Genomic DNA, 18,320 nt, shown 5'->3' with positions numbered 1-18,320 from the left:
TCCTAGAATAGACAGCTAAAAATCATCAGAATATTTTTATCCTGTTTCTCCTTATGAAGGAAGTCATATCTAAGAAAATTTTAGACTCCTCCAAAAAGTATTTCTAAGTCAAAGAACTGCTTAACAAATGAGCTCAGAAATGGCTGCCAATTGCTCATAGAGCTAATCAATGTCCCCCCCAAACATACCTCTCAGTTTCTTACACACATAGCATTAGTAGCGATATTTTTGAGAATACAAATGCTTACATCTTTTTAAACATAATTGTTGTGTAGAGTGATGAGATATTCAAAAATAGTAATAGTTACCATGTTCCCTTTTTAGTGCTATTGAGGTAGAGTTGACCATTCAAAATTGTATTTAAGGTGTACAACTTGATAATTTGATGTATACACTATGGGGAAAAAATCACCACAATCAAGCTAATTAATGTATCCATCACCTCATACAGTCATCATCTTTTTGGGGAGAGGGATGTACACCATGAGAATTCTTAAGATGGACGCTCTTAACAAATTAAGTATACAATACAGTACTGTTACCTGTAGGCAGTGTTATACACATTAGATTTCCAGAATGTACTCATTTTGTAAAACTGAAACTTTGTACCCTTTAACCAAAATCTTCCCAATTTCCCTTCTTCCCACAGGCCCTCACAACCACCATTCTACTCTGCTTTCATGGGTTTCACTATTTTAAGTACCATATACTTGTGATATCATGAAGAATTTGTCTTTCTGCATCTGGCTCCTTCCACTTAAAATACGGTCTTCTACGTTCACCCATGCTGTTGAAAAGACAGGATTTTCTTAAGACTGAATATTTCATATGTGTATTATGTATTATTTATAATTATATATAAATATTACTTATGTGTATGTATGTGTAGGTCTTTGGAGATCCTCGGGATTTAGGGCCTGAATCTTTGGCAAAATGAATACCTATATACATAATACAGAATATATATCTATCCTATTTATATATTTTTTATAGCATATATGCACACATGCATTTTCTTTGTCCATCTGTCAAGGGATAGGTTGTTTCATATCTTGGCTCTTATGAAATCAATGCTGTAATGAGCATGGAGATACAGAGGTCTCTTCAAGATCCTGTTTCATTTCCTTCAGATAAAAATCCAGAAGTAGAGTTGCTGGATCATGTAGTAATTCTATTTTTAATTTGAGGAAATTTCATACTGTTTTTCATCACAGCTGTACTAATTTGCATTCCCATCAACAGTGCACAAAATGATCCCTCTACTCCATGTCTTCCCAACATTTGTTATCTTTTGTCTTTCTGGTAATAACCATTCTAACAAGTATAAGGTGATATTTCATTGTGGTTTTGATTTATATTTCTCTGATGATTAGTGAAGTTGAGCACCTTTCACTATACCTGATAGCCATTTGCATGTTTTACTTTTAAGAAATGTCTATTCAGGTCCTTTACCCATTTGGTAATTGGTTTCTTGCTATTGACTTGTAGGAGTTCCTCCATATTTTGGATGTTAATCCCTTCTCAAATAGAATTTGCGAATATTTCCTCCCATTCCATGGATTTTCTTTCCACTCTGTTAGTTTCCTTTGTTGTGCAGCTTTTTAGTTTGATGCAATCCCATTTGTCTATTTTTGCTTTCATGGTCTGTGACTTTAGTGTCCTATTCACATTAATGCCAGAAAAGTATTATCCTCTCTTTCACTATCACTCCTCATCCAGTGTTTTCCTACATTTTCACTGCTTTTCTCAATTTTTCCCACTTTTTTTCATACCACATATTTTTTTTCATACCACATATTTAAAATGATATCACTAGAGGTTTATGTAAGATACTGGGGGGGAAATGGGATCTTTGATTACTCTGAAAAGCAAGTGTAAGGACATGAAACAGACTAATTAAAGAATCACAATGAAAATCTGAAGAATAACCACCTTCTTTCAGTGCTAACAGAGTTTTTTAAATGTATATCCTGAGACCAATAAAAACGGAAATACAACAAACTAAAAATTATGGGATGCAGCAAAAACAGTTCTAAGAGGGAAGTTCATAGCAATAAATGCCTAAACTAAGAAATTAACATCTCAAAGAGCCTAACTACACCTCAAGGAACTAGAAAAGGAACAAATTAAACCCAAAGTTACAAGGAAAGAAAGATCAGAGTGGAAATGGAAACTAAAAAATAAAATAGAGGAGATAAAAATCCAGCTTAGTTTCATTTATTTATTTAGAGCTGGATTTTCAAAGAGAAACAAAAGCCTTTAAGCTAGAGTCACCAAGAAAAAAAAAAAACCCCTCAAAATTAGAAATGAAAGTGGAAAGGTTATAACTGATACCATAGAAATAGGAAGGATCAAAAATCTACTTTGAACAATTATAGCCCAAGTTATTGCCCAAGGACAATCTAGAAGAAATGACTATATTCCTAGACACACACAACCTACCAAAATGAAATCATCAAGAAATATAAAATTATAGAATTGACTAATTACTACTAAAGAGATTGAATCAGGAATCAAAAACAACCCAATGAAAGTCCAGGACCAGATGGTTTCCCTGGAAAATAGTACAAAACATATAAAGAGAATTAATATCAGTCCTTCTCAAACTCTCCCAAGAAAGAGAAAGAGAGAGAGAGAGAGACAGAGACAGAGAAATACTCTCAAATTCATTTTTCTGAGCCCAGCATTACCTTGAGAGCAAAACCAAAGACAGTACAGGAAAATTACAGGCCCACATCCCTGCTAAATATGGATGCCAAAATCCAAAACAAAATATTAACAAGTGAATTCAACAATTCATTAAAATGATCATATACCATGATCAAGTTGGATTTATTCTTGGAACACAAGGATGGCTCAATATCCATAAAACTTAACATGATACACCACATTAACAAAATGAAGATAAAAGTCATCATCATCTCAATAGATGCAGGAAAAAATGTGACAAAATTCAGCATCCATTCATGATAAAAGCTCTCAACAAAGTAGGTATAGAAGGAACATACCTCAACATAACAAAGACCATATGAGCAAGCCCACAGCTATCATACTTAATGGTGAATAACCAAAAGCTTTTTCCCTAAGAGCAGGAACAAAAACAAGGATGCCTATAATCACTATTTTTACTCAACATACTATTGGAAATCATAGCCAGATTAAAGAGACAGCAAAAAATAAAAGGTATCCAAATCAGGAAGAAAGAAGTAAAATTGTCACTATTTGCAAATACTGTTTACTTAAAACCATAAGACATTGATGAAAGACAAATAAATGGAAAGAATATTGTTAAAATGTTCACACTCCACAAAGAAATCTACAGATTCAATGCAATCCCTATCAAAACTCTAATGGCATTTTTCACAGAATTATTGTGACAATCATTTCACAATATATAAAATCATTGTATAGTGTTATAGGTCAGTTGTATCTCAATTTTAAAATCTAGTGGCTGTATTAAATAAAAAAGTAAATATTCCAATAGCTGTGTAGTTGTGTCTTAAAATTTGTTACATTTTACTTGATGCTTTAGAGGACAACAATCAATCAAGCCTACTGGGTGAGATAATGGACACAGAGTTAAAAGCAACCCACAGAGCAATGCATTCTGAGCTCCTGAACTTGCAAGGAAAGAGAATAAATCTCAGAAAAATTCATTTGAGGTATAGAATTTAGTCAACACAGAGTGAAAATTGGCTCTAGTTCTTCACGTTTCTGGTTGGATGTTATACAATAATGTCCCATCTCACTATGGTCTCTAAGTATCATATCAATCTACACAATGGAAGATCTAGCTTTTGGCAGTTTTTATGCTCCATCTCATGAGGGGAACCTGGGCAGCATTCACAAGGGAAGTTTCATATTTCTATCAATCCATCCCATTAAATAAACCCTGCTCATGGACATCTCTGAATGATGCCACAAGAACCCTCAGTAAAATTAGGTAGTTTCTACTGTTGGATCTGGGGCTCAGAGAGGTCAGAAAACCAGTGGGGGGGGGGGGGGGGTAGGGGGAATCTTCATTGATCTCAGACAGTTATGAAAGGGTTAGCAATTCTAAGCATTGTATCCATACAGAGGTGTATTCAAAAATCAAATAGGACAAGTGACATTAGAATTTTTTCTTATATTGTTGACACACAGAGGAAAGGAAAGCTTCTTCAGGACCTTCCAACAAACTTACTTGTGTGATTTGCCGTAACTTGGTTGAAGGCCCACTAACACTTGTGTAGGAAGGGCCTTCCAAGATTACGCTGTCAGAGAATGGGACTTTTGCAATGGCAGACAAAGCACCTCCAGAAACCCACTCCTCTATAAAAGCAATGAGGCCACTTGCTTTATTATTTCTGCATTGAAAGCATTCCTAAACAATAGAGGTACAAGACCAGAGAGGTGGTACCGCTGACTAATGTCCCAAAGTCCATCAATGGTAGAAAAGATAGAAACATATGATGCTGGCCTCAGATTCATGAACAATTACAATAGAGATTTTATGAGGCTATTTTGAAAATTAAGTCATTAATTTCAGCATAGATGTTTATAGGGTTGAGAAAAAAAGTTATTTCTTTAAATTCATGTTCAATCATTTCACCTAGAATGTTCTATAAAATATAAATCTCAAATCATGTTGAAAATGGAAGCTTATCCTACTATATTTTAAATATTTTCACAGTGTTACTATAGTGGATGTTAATATTTAAAGTTTACCATAGTTGTTTAAAATTAATGTTATGAGTATATTTCAAGAGGAAGAAATGCCAAATCTCAAAAGTGAAAAGGTTGGGCCTCTCAACCTCTGAAAGGCCGACGGCCTCTGATAATCCTCTTGTGTTCAGTGATAATCTTGGTGCCCCAGAAGAGAGGAAAGTGGTAAAAATCAGGCAGCTTGAGGCAAAGCATTCATAGATTTTAAAAAGAGCTCAATCACATGACTTGGGAATTGTGCCTTCTTAGAACCTAGCTACTAAAAGTGTGCTCTGTAGACCAGCAGCATCAACACCTCCCAGGGGTTTGTTAGAAATGCAGACTCTTGGGCGCCTGGGTGGCTCAGTCAGTTAAGCATCTGACACTTGATCTCAGCTCAGGTCTTGATCTCAAGGTTGTGAGTTCAAGGCCCCAGCATGGAGCCTACTTAAAAAAAAAAAAAATGCAGGCTTTCAGGTCCCATTGTGCAGGCTTACTAAATCAGACTGAGGACTTAAGTAAGGTCTATGGGTGATTCCTGTGCATGTTAAAATTTGAGAAACTTTGCCTTAGAAAAGGGAACAACTTCCTTTTTCAGAGGTGGTAGCAGGTTTGAAGAGGATAACTCCTTGTACAAGAACTCCATAATAGGAGTAGGAGATTAATCCCAATCTGGTCTCCTCAACCTACTGATGTTATTAAAGATCCTAGAACTGTATGTACAAAGTAGAAAAATACAACAACATGTCTAGCCCAGTGCCTGGGAAACATAAGGGTACAGTCAGTGAATACAGATTTAATATGCCCTTTCTACTAAATTCCTCTCCAAACTAGGCTTCAAATAATTAAGTACTTGCCGGATGGGTCCCACTGTTTCATTCACACGTTCTTTCCAGGGACATTTTTAGTGTCTGCTGTTTACCAGGAATTTGCCAAGACTCTTACAGTACTTCTTAGCAATATTTGATGAGAATTTTCTTTTAAATCGTTCTTTATAGTAGTGCTAAAAGCTAGAGTATTTTTTAAAAACTAAGTTTATAATATAAAACAATGTATAGGACATTTGCAAATGCCTAATTTTATTCATTAAGTGTGATTGAAACAAAATCCAAAGTAACAGTTGCTTAAGCAAGTGGGAATTTCCTTTTCTTTCATGTAAACGTTGGCGGTCCAGGACTGAGCACTGAGGACAGGCTTCTTTCTCTCCCATTGCCCTCCCCCATACTTGCCAACATGCTTTCCACATACAGTAGAGGAAGAAGGGAGAAGTAGAACATCCCCTTCCTTTTAGGACTCTTTCCAGAAGTTTGCTCCCCTCTGCCATTTACATTCACTGACCATGACTTACATAGCTACATCCAGCTCCCGAGGGAGCCTGGACATCTAGTCTTCATACTAACTGGTCATGTGCCCACTGTAACAAAGAAGCCACATGAGGTTTTTCCTTCTAATTAGATAAGATATATTATGTGATGATTCATGATGAGTGCTTGTTGCTTAATAGGATTTCACAGCATCTCCCTTTCCCTTTAACAGTTTGTCCAGTCTATACTAACAAGAGGTCTTGAGAAGAAAACCCATGAACTTCTGCCGCTGTGAGCTCTAATGTTCTCTTTCATGCAGAACTGACCTCCAGGAATCTCTCCATAAAGTCTGGCCCTCTTAGGACTACTGTTTCCGAATTTCCTTGCAATACCTCTTAATGCACGTGTCCTTGCATTTGTATCTAAAACTAATTAAGGCAGACTGACAATTCTTATAACTTCCTAGGTGTTTTTAAATAATACGTTATCCTGTAATAGTCTCAGAACATGGCTTCTGATGCTCTGAAGTCTGGCTCTTGTCATAAAAACAAAACAAAACAGACACACCTCAGTTCCAGGTCTATTGTCTTAATAGCACATTTGAGGAATCAGTTTTGATATACTGATGTGGAGCTTGGATACCTTTGTTTTTCTCTCAGAAATCCTTGCTCTAAAGCCAGGAGAGGGACCCAGAACTACAATGTTCTCAAAGCGGGTTGTAATGGGGGAACACATTGGTTACGATACTTACATACATTATTTGTCCAGCTCAACAAACTAGCACATCTGGGATTTTTCTTCAAGCTAATGTAGAACTTTGTGAGAACAGCTTGGAAATAACCTGGTTTAAGTCCTAGGTCACTATTCCTTTTCTATACAACACCAGCATATCTATACTAGGAGAGGAGGAATAATCCAGGCAAAGGTCCCCTTCTGATGTGTGTGCTATAGATTTTGGATACCTCCGCTAGAAAAAACCCAAAACCAAACAAAACAAAACAAAACAAAAACAGTTTAGTAGTTCCCCTGAGGCAGGAAGTTTTCAGTCTGGGTACAGGTTGCAGTAAATATAACAATCCTTTCTGGTGTAGTTGTTCAGTATTCTCACACAGGCCACAAGGAAGCCACCCCTATTATTAGCTCAGACGCTCATTTCCAATAAGCAAACAAATATTCCTGGATGGAGGTGGGAGGAGGAGGCGGGGTCAGGGCTTAGGACCATTCCAACAACTGAAGATCCATACCCACGGCAGGAAGCCAGAAGCAATGTAGACAGCATCTTGACATTGTTTTACATTACATTTGATTTAAAGTGGGGGAATCTGGAACCCTTCCAACCAGTCTTCATCTTGGTGTCCTGAAATTTACACCCATTGCAGTTCAAATAATTGAAATAAAATCTGATCCCGGAAGGGATGCTTCCTTAATTTTGGCAGATCTGAAAACAGTTACAAAATGTTTCGATCAGGGAACTGGCATGATCAAAACAATGTTTTGTGAAGATCCATCCCTCCTAGGTAAGAAAAAAACAGAATCATTACCATTCCTATTACAACATAAGAATTTAAAATATACGTGTCAGTAAGGCATCTTTCATGTGCAGTTCAACTCAGATGCATTTAAAACACATCTTTCAAGCATTTATTGAGGTAATTTAAAGAATCTGTCTCCTGGGTAGAATTTTTATCTATTTAATGACATTGGTCTTCCTAATGGATTCTGGAGTACACTTGAGTAGATACATACACTTGAGATGGAGTACATTTCCATCTGCCAATTAGTGTTCTTGCCATCTTCCCCTGGTTCGCTAGAGAACTGACCTTGTCATTTCTCATGAAAAACGGCCTCTTGCTCTCTTAAGTTCTATAAATAGAGCTAGCCAGCCACCTCAGTATGATCTTTGACTCTGCTTTCCCCCTTTCTATCTGCCTACATCCAACAAGTCCACCTTGCTTCCAAGAGGTTGCTCGCATCAATTTCTACCACTCCATTGACTGCCCTACCTCAGTCTTTGGTTTTTGTCAAATATGCCACTATTGCTTTCTTCTTATAACTGATTGTGTTCATCACATATAGATCTTCTGAGGTACAGCCTTGAAAATGCTCCTCTACAAAGCCCTCCAGTGGTTCCAGGTGACTCATAAAATCTCTAAGGTGAAGGGATTGTTAGATCTACACATCTGAATACATATGTATTAATGGTACATTATTTCATAAAAATCAAGTTATAGAAGATCAACTACAGAAACAAACAACAAGTCAGAGGGCTCCCAAGGAAGCCAGGAGGAATAGCATTAATTCTTCCCAATGACTTCTGCTAGGGCTCCTACCCCCCACAAACCCTTTAGGAAAAACCTGAATCATGTCTCCGAATCTTATTTTGAAAACCACTAGGGATTTTATATTCTATGATTTCTTTCTGGTTTTTACATTTTATGATTTTATTAATTATTTATTAATTAATGCATATTAATTAATGCATATAAAATGAGAAACTTCAATAATTCCTATACTTTCAAGACTCAAATAAAATGCCCCAACTGCTGAAGCTTCTAATGTACTATAATCACTAACTTTTTTCTTTTTTTTTGAAGATGTATTTATTTATTTATTTATTTATTTATTTATGAGAGAGAGAGAGAGAGAGAGAGAGAAGGTGAGAGAGAGAATGCAAGTAAGTAAGCAAGCAAGCAGGGGAGAGTGAAATAATCCCACTCTCTGCACTCAACACAGAGCCCAGCCTGAAGCAGGGCTTGATCTCACGACACTGACATCATGACCTGAGCTGAAATCAAGAGTCAGATGCTTAACCAACTGAGCCACCCAGGAGCCCCTCACTTACTTTTCATTTAACTCCTCAGATTAGCTCAAACTTATCTTATGGTGGTTTTCACCTTCTATCCTGAGACAAATTGAGAAATTCCTTAAAACCAGGGACTTTGCTAAATCTATCTGGTAGGAAAGAACCTTCAAACTAATGATTTATCTAACTGAACTAGGTAGACTATAACCTTTGGGCACATCCCAGAAAGTTTCAGAGATCAAGGAGGACCTACTCTGCTCCCTTACAATTTGGAAAACATTTCAATTAAATGACTATAAGGGGATCCAGTAGCAGTAAATAGGCTCCTAAATAAAGAGACTTTGGCCAAAAACATAATGATGTGATGTTAGAGAATCTATAATACCACCTTCACTTCTGATACCGATCCTAAGTTCAGGGGTCCCAAAAACCACAGTGGGATTCAAGTACTCTCTAAGCAGACTCAGAACTCACTGAAAACTTTTATACTTGCAGTTATGGTTTATTACAGTATAAAGATATAGTTATCAGCCAAAGAGATACATGGGGCAAAGTCTACGAAAGTTCCAAGCACAAAGTTACCAGTTGCCACCTCCCAATGGAGTGAGTCATGGATAACACGACTTTTCCCAGCAATGATGAGTGACAACATTGAGCCCTGGTATCTAGAGTTTTTTTGTTTGTTTGTTTTGTTTTGTTTTGTTTTGTTTTGTTTTGTTTTAAGATTTATTTTAGAGAGAGTGTGAGCAAGTGAGCAGGAGAGGGAGAAAGAACCTCAGACAGACTTCCCACTGAGTGCAAAGCCTGTTCCCCCTGGGGGGGGGGTGGGGACCGGGGTGTTTAGGGGGAGCTCAATCTCATGAACATGAGATCACAACCTGAGCCAAAACCAAGAGTTGGTTGTGTAGCCAACTGTTCTACCCAAATGTCCCAGTATCTAGAGTTTTCATGGGGCTCATCATATAGGCATAGTTGACTGTACTGTCCCTGATCTCCATTTCCAGCCCCTCTGGGAGTTAAGCTGATTTTGCATGACTCAAAGTCTCCACACTAAGTTGCATCATTGGATTGTATGAGGACCTTGAGTCCTCATACACTAGATAAACAAAGACATTTCAAGAGTTTCAAGATTATCTTCCAGATCCAAACGCAAAGATCTGGGCAAAGTTAAATTCTTTACTACACAAATAGCTAATCTATCCATTAGATAACTGGAAAATACAAATGGGGAAAAAAAAAAAATCCTTACCCAGAAGCAGCCTCGTTCACAGCTCAGATTTAGTGACATAGAATGAAAGGAGAATGGTGTGAGTGTCAGATCCTGAACTGCACCTATGGTTAGAAAGTGGGCATTCGGTTTCTTGCTTAGTCAATCTGAAACATTCTGATTTTAGTCCCAAGAATATTGCTATGACACAGGACTACAGGAAAGTTGAAACCACTGATTCTAACCCAAGTATGGCACTCATGGAGTGCTATCTCCTTTTAAAGGTAAGTAGCCTTTCTAAGACCTTCTGCCTTGGAAGAAGTATCTTAACCAAGATCAAAATAGTAGAGAAGACGTTAGACTGGCGGAACATTTCCAAGAGGCTTCTCCTTCCCCTTTGGCTAGAATTAGCCAAATTCCCCACACTACTGGCTGGGGAAGCATAGATAAAGCATTTTTCTGTAAGGGGAGGTAGTAAGCTCTATTGGCAACACCTGCTCCCTCCCCCCGACACACACACAGCCACAGCTCACTCAGTCTCTATCCTTAAAGGACTCATTTCCCAGCCCTAAGAGGGCAGCTGTTCATGAGAGCTCTTCCCCTTCTACACCCGAGTCTCTCCCAGTGCTTGGGCACTACTCCTCTTTGCTAACCAGGGTTTAGTCCAAAAAATGTTCTTATGAAAGATCCAGTTACCCAGGGAAATAAGTATATCATTTGTTTTCAAATTGAGTAATGACAATAAATCGCAGTATTAACTCACCTTGAATTAAAACTAAAATTAAACCCAGATTTTAAAAGCACAACCAGAGATCTGGGCTCCGTGCATTTAGGGTAATATCAGAGCACAGTTCTTTTCATAAAAGTCCTCCAAGCCATCTGATCCAGACTTCTAGCTTAGAACCCTAATTCATACTAGTAAAACAACTTGTACACTAAAAACCAAGTTCAGATTAAGACCTCTGCCGGAGGACTGTGTTTTCTTAGCTCTGCTTAAGTAACTTCATTTTAAATACTTAAGATGTTCAAAGTTCTCCTCTGAGAAGAACAACTGTAACTATAGGATCTCTTTGACTTTGCACATATAAATAACCAGTCATCTGGACACCTGGGACTCAAAGAACCACTGGTGTTAGAACAGCTAAAGTTTAAATCAAAACAGAAGACTGATGAGACCAGGTGATGGCCCGCAGCTGGCATTCTCATCTACCATCCGAGGCAGTGTGTAGGATTACAGCTCCTTTTGATAACTGGCAGGTTCTACTAGACAACCGATGCCTGCCCTAGGATTCAGCAGTCCTACTTCTAACACCTACAGCAGGAATGCAAATACATACACACATCAAAACACATGCACAGAGATGATCAGAGCAGCATTTTTTCATAGTAGCCCCAAACTGGGTTCAGAACTGATAAATTGTGAGGTGTTCACACAAGGTGTCATGAAGCAGCAATGAAATGAGCAAAAATCCCGCTGCACGTGACAACACAGAGGAACGTTATTATGAATCAAAGAGGCCAGACACCACAATGAACTATGGGATTCCATTTATACCAAGTCCAAAAGCAGGTAAGACTAATCTATGGCAGTCGCGGAATACCAGGTACTTTTGTTGAGGTGGGAGGTCCCTGGGGTGCTAATCATGATTCCTTCACCCTTGCTGCAGTTTCACTAGTGATCCACTTTGTAAAAGTTCATCACACTGCACACGTTTGCTTCATACATATTTTACATAGGTTTTTGTTTAATAGGTCTTAAAAAGAGAATGAGAACCCCCTAATAAAAACTTCTGTGACTATTCTAATGGGGTCACTCACGAGAGGCTACCCAGTAATACCTGGGACCTTGACAAAGTAGATCATAGACAGTAGGTGATGGGGGAGGGGGACAGCCCCCTGATAGGAATTTTCTAGATTCCCAGGAGTCTCTAAATCCTCAGTCTTCACCATTCACATAGAGGATGCTTGACCCTTCCTGCTGCTCTAGGAAACAGGTGGACCTCCTGACACCAGCCCTGCTGACTCCTCTGACCAATCACATCTCTTTGGAATGCCCCAGATATGCTAACCCCATCCCTAACCTGCCAGCAATCTTGGGGTGCTCACGTAAAAAAAAAAAAAACTTGTTCCTTCCCCTGTGTGCATTTTTATCCCTCATTTTCTACCTAGAAGACTTTTTAAATTATGACGTCTAGTCTTCTGAATGGTGATGGTAACAACTGGCTGTAAATAGATAAAGGGTCATCCTTGGGGGACATAGGGAGCCCACTGCTGCAGCACCGGGACACATGCTACAGGCACTAAGACAATGCACAACCATCCAATTCAAGAGTTTCCCCAAATAAATGCATCTTGGCTTTTGGTGATTCGTCTAATGACAGGAAACAGGGACTCACAGGAAGAGTCTAAGTTATGCCCTGACAAGTGCCAATATGGCTAGACTTCGAGTAATCCCTGACACTAATGTGGTGTGGCCCACAAGCCAGGAAATGTTGAAAGAGATGTGTCACATGCAAGTGACAGAGACCGAAAGGCTTATCTCGTCCTGCTGACAAATCTCACAGGCTGGGTATCGGCCTCCACATATGCAGAGGCGGCGGGGGTCACATGCATTGCTGCAGAGAGGAGGTCAAAGAGAAATAAACCCCAGCTGGGCCGTCTGGCTTCGGATCCTGTACTTTACCTGGTGCAGCACCCCCTTCCGAGGGGGGAGAGGAGTGGTGTCAGGTGTCCCCTGCTCTCAGAAAGTGGAGCATTTCCAAGCTGAAAGGAAAAGCTCAGAAAAGCTGAATTCCCTTCCCAGCTTTGTTAGTGAAACCCGGGATGGATGCAGGACTTTTATGGAAGTGAGGGGACATGAAGCAGACTCTTGGGGAGCTGGGGAAGCCTGTGCAGCCTTGCCTTCCCCCCCCTGGTTCCCATGCGGGGGCTGGGACAGCCCGTAGGCCCAGGTCTCCCTGACCCCCTCAGCACCACCCAGGCCCTCGAGCTCCCTCCTGGCTGAGGGCCCGCAGCCCCCGGAGCACGGGGCAGGCTCTCCATTGTCCCTATGCTCGGTCACAGACCAAGTGGGCTTGCATCTCAAATGTTAGTACTTGTTACCAGGATGCTTTGCACACACACACACACACCTTTTTCTCAAGGCTCACCCAAAGCTGGACATTGGGGCTTCACTCTATGGTGTCCTACTCGCCAGTGCCCTCTGCCCAGAAACAAAATTCCACTATTGAAGTTGAGGTACCATGTAGACCTCTCCTTTCCTGAAGTTCCCCAGGACCACTGTTCCCAGCATGCTGCTGTCCCAATCGAACATTAACTTGGGGCATCAAAAGGAGCCTGCAGACCCAGTTACTTCTCTCTCAGAAGCTTCCTCTGGAACACTTATATTTGTGACTCCAAATACAAATGGCAAGAAGGGCACTTCTATCGCCCCTTTGCTCACCTGGAGGCAGTGTCCACATTCCAGATACCAGTGGAACTGGTAATAGGAAGCTGCCGACCTGCAGCCTGAACCCCTAACTGGTGTCCAATCTCACGTTTATGGAGAGGCCACCATGCGCCCCAAGCTGTGATGTACTATGCTCTGCACCCAACTGTGAGATGATCCTCAGAGGCAAAGACCACCAGTCTCTATGAAATCAAGCCGCAGTGATTTTCTCAGCACTGTGAAATGAATACTCTCAACACAAAATTAATACACACGCGCGCACACACACACACACACACAACACCACTCATGGAATGAAAACGGAGAACAAACATCTTACTAAATGACGCGCTGTGGGTTAGGACCCCAGGCCTAAATTACTTTATTGGGGAACACTGTCCAGAAATGTGTGGGGTGACCTCCCTCAGAGGAGCACTTCTGGCCCCTTCCTGCCGTTGCTAAGCTGACTGCTCTGCAAGAATGGCAAAACTCAGCAAAGCTCCCATTGCTTTTCCTGAAATCTGCTTTCCTCCGGGGACCTTGGTCTACCCTGGCCTACAGTAAGCTCAGCATTAAAGGCTCAGCCCATGGAAGCCGGAAATGTTTCAACTCTTCCCGAGACCAGATGGATATGCTCCTCCCTGGGATACGATAGGAGTCAGCCCTCTCCTCTGGCTGCTGCATATCCCACCTAAGATTAAAGATAAACTGTGTATCTCTGTCCTCCTGCTTGCTTAGTCGGTTCTGAACTACAGTGGGCAACTAGGGTCCTTATTTGGAGAGCCCCCTCCATGTCACTCCGCTGCCATAAAAGCCTCCCATACAAAGACAAATGTTTCTCCGGTAGGTTTAGCAGCATGGCTCAGCAGCCTCGAGGTCTCCCCCTGCTATTACTTCTCCATAGTGGGTTTTGCTGAAAATGCTTTATTATTTTGCCACTTGGAGTTGCCTCTGGTTCTCCTCAAAGACCATAGGTTCTTCAATCAGTGATCCTCCACAACGGCTACCCTTCCAAGGCAGCCACTTAAACGGAAGCTCTCCAAAATAGCTTTTCACTTTGATTGGAACAGCAACAGAAATCCTAGCAGATTATCACAACTATATCTGGCGTAACCATCAGGAAAGTAATCTAGTATTGTTTTAATTTTTTTCCAGATTCCCAAAGATATTTTTCTTCTGCTTTATATCACCCAAGCCCTCCTTTGATTAGGCAGCTTACATAGGGACAAGCCAACAATACATCCCCTTCTCATCCCTCTATCACTGAGGAGGCATTAAAAATTCAACTGCCTCTTCTCAGTGAACAATTATCTCACTCATTGGCTTGATTCACTGATCTCTTAATGACAGCTTTCCTGCTGTTTCCTTTGAATGTTTAAAATATGAAACAACCCTGTCTTGTCAAGCTGAAAACTGTGGCTGAGTTTTTAGTAGCTGTTTCCAATAAATAATTTCAAAGGGTTTCAAATTACCCATCATCTGACAGCTCTAGGGAAGATTTTTTCATCCTTCAGGCACAAAAAAAGCCATTTCTAACCACTGCACTGTCCCACTGATTACTCTCAATGATTTTCAAAATTGGTTCCATTCTTCTGAAGGAACCTGTCTCTCCATCAATATTGACAGGTGCCTTAAATGAACACATGCTCAGGGAGGGCTGTATGTGACAGTCCTTCCATGGCAAGGATGAGTTAGTAAATAGGTTATAAAGATTAGAATGGGATACTGATCATATTTCTATGGTACTTTATAAAAAAGACACATGGGTTACAAAGAAAAACTAGGATGGTGGGGTGGTGGGTGGCGGGTGGCGGGGGCGGGGGGGACTTCCAGTAATTTCTAATGGTGGGAAGCCGAAGTAGTATCTACACAAAAGGGAGAGTCAACTTGCTGAAACATTCTGATTAGGGAAAAGTTGCCATGGCTGGATGTTTGGGCTCAACCTGTCACCCTGGCTCTCTTCCTTCCTTCCCACAGAAGGATGGACAGGCCAACTCCTACAGGGGAGTTAGAGAGGAATGCAGTCTTCAGTGCCTACCTAGTTGGTGGAAGAAGGCTGAGATCACAAACTCTGTAAGGAACAGGTTCTAAAGAATCTTGAGAAATGAGAGTTGACTAAAACAGAGAAGTTGTAAAACTAGAAAATACAGCTTTTTGATGTCTTTATGACCAGAGGACCTGAGGTCAAATGCCAAAACCTAAAAAGAGGTGGAAGGAGATAGTGGAGGACAAACTCGAATCCTAACTAATCCAGAATTAGTTAAGTCTTGTCTAGGAATTAACGAATCTTTTTACAAGGTTATCTTGAAGCTTAAAAATAAGAACAAGGCTGAATTCGCTTTTGATGGCCCAAATTAGCAAGAAGAAATACTAAAATGCCTCTGTGTACATTTCATTAAATCTTATAGTATGTCTTAATGATATTGACCTTTTTAAAGTACAGTTAAGCCCAGCAATTTTTTTTTAAAGGAAAGCCATGCTATTAGACAAACCTATGAGCTAAGCCCAGGAAATAAAGTGCTTCCTGGACTCAAAGAATGCACATACTAATTGCAAAAATACCCATAATATCTACACTAATAAATACTGTAGTGAACTACGGAGATTCTTTTTCCTTGCATATCATCACCACTGGTTAAAAACAAAATTAAAAAGGGGGAGGCTCCCCTTCCATTGCTCTTGATCTCACCATTTATCTAATTACATGAACCAGAGACCTAACAGTCCTCCAATCCTTACCTCCAAATTTGGTCTCTCACCGTGTTTATTGATGTGACATCCTCACATATTTTAATTAAGCTGGTCTACTTGTCTGGAGCAGCCACTGCCACCATCACCATCACCACCACCACCCCAATTCACATCGTTGTCCAGGTGACTGGAGTAGCTTCTTTTTTTTTTAAGATTTATTAATTCATGAGAGACACAGAGATAGATAGAGAGAGAGAGAGAGAGAGAGAGAGAGAGAGGCAGAGACAGTTAGAGGGAGAAGCAGGATCCACGCAGGAGCCTGACGTGAGACTCAATCCCAGGTCCCCAGTATCATGCCCTGGGCCAAAGGTGATGCTAAACCGCTGAGCCACCCGGGGCCCTGGAGTAGCTTCTAATTGCTCTGCCCACATGCACCTGGCACTCCTGGTTCCAGAGTGACCGCTCCAAAATACAAACTGTATCCTCCCCACTCCAGGCCAAGAAACCCTCTCCTCTTTATCATGCAATCCCTTGAAAGGCCATGCTCCCTGCCACAGTGCTTTAAAATAAGCAATGCCAATCCTTCTGCCCTCGTTCATTGCTCTACATCTCCCAACTCTTACTCAACCTTTAGAAGCTGACCATATATTATATTTTTAATTGGTCCCATAGCAGGTGAAATTTTACATTTGTTTATGTGATTATTTGATTAACCATCATCTCTCTGACCAGGCTACGGATTGAAATATGTGTTGAATGGATTAATAAGTTCATAAAAAATTAAAGGTAGGGTGCAAAATGAGATTAATAAAAATGGCCAAAGACTGATTTACAGAATCAGCCTTTGGAGTTGGGTCTTGAAAGGTGAATTGTTTATTAAAAGAAGGCATAATGAGCATTTGAGGCAAAAGAAGTAAAAATGCATTTGTTTCAGGACTGTAGATCCCCTGCCATAGTGGACATGAATAGAGAGTGGAGTGCCCAGAGATACGGGTACAGAATTAGGCTTGAACAAAGTGTTGACCAGCAGTAAGAGGCATGGGGAAGTTCAGGCTTCACCTTGGGTGATGGGAACTTGCTGAGAGTTAGCCATAGGGTGGAATGATCTAGAACACAGTAGGTACAAAGATTGGAAGGAGTAGATCCCATAGGCAAGAGACCCATTAGGTGGCTGATAAAAAACTTATACTACTATGGTAAATGAAATATAGAGAAAAGGTCCACTATGGTGGGACATTTTGGAAAGTCAGCAAGTGACACAGTGGCTATCAGGGTTGAAGGAGAAAAAAATAAAAATTATTTTCTTTTTCAAGCAACTGGATAGATGGTATGGCCACCAACTGAAGTAGAGACCTTAAAAGTTTATGCATGACAGAGTCATAATAATTTCATGTATATCTGTCCAATACCCACGTACAGATGTGCAACAGACCACTGGACGCTAGCTCCCATCCTCCAGGAAGCTATGGTGTGAAGGCTGAGTGTGCAAGATGCCACACCAAGTGTACCACAACTCACACTCAGTCAGGGAAAGGCAAATGAACTGTTCTAACAGATATGCAGTTAATTTGGGGACACTATATGGTCTGATTTTAAAGCCGCCTATGAGCTTCATGTGAAAGAAATCTTGAACAGGTACCAGTGTGAGCTGTGAGGAGTCAACATGACTTATTTCCCGTTTGATCCTGCATTCAGATCATCTGGCTTGGACCGAATTATACAGAAGTGGCTCTACTTTGGTAGTTACGAGGACAGGGTTCAAATAAATTACCCAGTTCAATTCCTATTCAGAAGCTTTAGACTTTGAAAAAACTAACCTCTCTCTACTCTAGCTCCTGATTTTCCAGAGGTGAGCACCAGTTCCTATGCTCACTGCACTGAATGAGGTAGAGTAGGTTCCTACGTGGTAGTGTAACGCCATGTAGTAAGTGTACTTTAAGAATTGCTAATTTTCTTACACTTGCCTATTTGTCATTAAAATAAACTCTGCACACATGCATATGTTGAGATGCTGCTGTGTGCTGGTACTGAGCTAGGCAGCAGAACGGGAATTCAAAAATAAATGTACACAAGTACCCTTAAGGAGCTTGCTTGCTCATCTTCTACTGAACGGGGTCACCATTTGGTGGGAACTAAGAGAACAGGAGAATAAGACAAACACTGAAGGACAAACTTCTTAACAGACAAATAAAATGACAACTACCG

The sequence above is a fragment of the Vulpes vulpes genome, chromosome 5, assembly GCF_048418805.1.
Source record: "Vulpes vulpes isolate BD-2025 chromosome 5, VulVul3, whole genome shotgun sequence".
Lineage (NCBI taxonomy): Eukaryota > Metazoa > Chordata > Mammalia > Carnivora > Canidae > Vulpes > Vulpes vulpes.
The sequence above is the reverse complement of the archived record's forward strand: the minus strand, read 5'-3'. Positions refer to the sequence as shown.